Source organism: Fukomys damarensis, unplaced genomic scaffold, assembly GCF_012274545.1.
Source record: "Fukomys damarensis isolate Sample0158 unplaced genomic scaffold, DMR_v1.0_HiC HiC_scaffold_5, whole genome shotgun sequence".
Taxonomy (NCBI): Eukaryota; Metazoa; Chordata; class Mammalia; order Rodentia; family Bathyergidae; genus Fukomys; species Fukomys damarensis.
The window spans coordinates 39,889,876-39,892,648 of record NW_022900917.1 but is presented as its reverse complement, the minus strand read 5'-3'; the positions used below and the strand labels follow the sequence as shown (position 1 = coordinate 39,892,648).

General features: G+C 33.6%; 1 protein-coding gene across 14 annotated transcripts in view; it reads right to left on the bottom strand.

Moving 5' to 3' along the window:
- Eya1 (EYA transcriptional coactivator and phosphatase 1) overlaps positions 1 to 2,773 on the bottom strand; it is a 419,270-nt gene that overhangs the window by 142,872 nt on the left and 273,625 nt on the right. The window lies entirely within an intron of this gene.

Sequence of the window (2,773 nt, the reverse complement as noted above, 5' to 3'; positions counted from 1 at the left end):
TTTGAATTTTTGGAAAATTTAACTGTGCTGTCAACTTTGGAAAAAGTTATCCCAATTTATTGTGTTGAGTTGGCATTGTACAGAAATTGACAGCCATATTGGTCTAAAAATGTTAATTTATTTTTATTTTTATTTTATTTTATTTTATTTTCCATTTGCACAGGTACAACACACTGTATTAAATATGTAAGGTCATATCTACATGCGTTTGATTACAAAAACTAATAAAGTATTTTCTAAATAATGAAAAAAAAGAATAAGATAAGACTACAAGAGCAAGAAGCAATTTAAATATGTTCAGGGACCATTTTCACCTTCAGAATTAAGAATTATTTTAATCTTACATCGTTGCCTTTTCTCTTTTACTTTCCTTTTTAGTTTTATTTTGGGATTCCCTATTTTTAATGTTCATACAGAGATTTCTTTAACTGAAATACTGAATAGTTTCTCTGATGTGAAAAACTATAATAGTATAAAAGATCCTAATGAGATAATTAATAATGTGAAATAGCAAGTAAAGGGCTAAAGGTGTAGGGAAAGTGGGAAGGGTGGAGGAAAGGTAATAAGGGAGAGGAAAACATATGAGAAATTGAAAAAATGGAAATAAAGTGTTTGTAAATGGGGAGGAGAGGAGGGGGTGAAGGGAGGGCAGGGACAAGGGGAAAAAATGAGAATCAAGACCTATCATGTAAAGGTACAGGATCCCAATAATGAATGTAACTGTATTGTATACCTAGATTGTACCAATGAACTCAATAAAAAGAAAAAAAAGTGACAAGAAGTTCATGTTAAAAAACAATCTTCTCACTTGAATACAAATCAGATTACTATGCCTAATAGAATCTTTTCTGGAAAAGCACTCATGTTTTTTTCTCCCCAGAAAAGCAATCTATTACTAAAAAGCAACACTTTCTATGGAAAGTAATTGTTACCTTCTATACTAACTGAATTTCTTATTAATAAATCATAACTCTCAAAATATACATGGGTGATGTGAAATTATTTCTTGAATTCGTAGAAAAAACTCTTCTTTGGCCAAAGTGAAAAGAATAGAGCAAAAAGAGAAATAATTGACTGTCCTTCACAATAACAGGTTTTCATGATGCTCAAGGGCAGGTGCATGCCTACCACACATCCATACACACTCACACACATACACAGGTCCTCAGTATGGCTCAAAAATGATCTTCAATTTAATGGATTATCATTAAGTCATGTAAGACTGCAATTCATCAATGTTTTATGTGCCCAAACACACTAGGAAGCAGAAAGCTTTCTACTTTAAAATAATACTAATTGTAGTTTGTGAAATATATGTTTCTAATACAGAAATGATCTCTAATAAAGTCCCTTTGGATTTAGAAATAACCTCTTGGCTGGACTGTGCATGGTGGTACACACCTGTAATCCCAGCATTCAAAGGGCTCAGGTGAGAGGACTGTGAGGTCACGACCAGCCTGCACTACATAGTGATTTTGAGGCCATCCTAGACTATATATCAAGAGATTGTCTCTGAAATAAACAAAAGAAAAAATCTACAAAGGAACAGCTTTTTAATTTATGCTCTAGATTCTCCTCAGCAACCTACTCTTTACTATGCTCTTATCAAAGATGACTCAGGCCATCTCAGAACATTTACCTTTTATCACTCCAGTGTTAGATTCTTTTTAAATGAAAAACTACTACTGATTTTTGCCTACAAACTGGAGATGAAGGGCTATCATGGGAATCTGCTGAGCCTATTTTGTTGAAGTTATTCATGCCCTATTAACAGATTTTCAGAAAGAGTGCAATAATATTTTAAGACAACCATAACATATTTCTTGAAACAAATATCCTAATGAGACTATTTGGAGATCCTTCTCTTACAAAGTCAGCACCTCCTGAAAGGAAAGAAGGGGATGGAGACCGTGCAGCTCTTCCTTCTCTTCATATGGCAAATCTCTTAGAAATACCAGGTGGAGGACAAATTCATGCAACTCCTGGGTTTCCAAGTATTTTACCAATGCATAATGAGTACTTTTTAAATAAACATCATAAATGGATGTATCAGATAGTCATTTAAAAAAATCATTCAGATGGTTTTTAAACAAGTTGGGGAAAATGATCAGCGAGACTAATGGAAATCACTCTCTTGTGCTGTTTTCATGTAGACCACACAACAGTGAGACTGAAGTTGTAACTGCAGTTTTTACTTTTCTGCCAGTTGTTTTGGGTTAGAAATCTTAGTTGATGCTAATGAATTCTGACATAAGCCTATATTTTCCTTTTCACTCCATGCCACCAGGCAACCTAATGATCTCACTCTTGTAGCCATTATACTGCTATAGCTCTTTGAAAAACTATTATATTAGAGCAGCTTTTAAGTTTCCTACTTAGTTTTCCACATCACACCTTATCTCCCTTAAAAAGAACTTATATAGAACTACTACCATTACTCTTCAAACTTTTCAATGAAATTGAAAGAGAAGCTATACTTCCAAATTCATTCCTGGAAGCAAGTATCACTCTGATTCCCAAACCAGAGAAAGATACAACCAAAAAGGAGAACTACAGACCAATCTCCTTAATGAATATAGATGCAAAAATCCTTAATAAGATACTAGCAAACAGAATACAGAGGATTATTAAGAAGATCATCCATCATGACCAAGTCGGATTTATTCCAGAGATGCAAGGGTGGTTCAACATACGAAAGTCAGTGAATGTAATACATTATATTAACAAAGTCAAGGACAAAAACCATATGATCCTCTCAATAGATGCAGAAAAA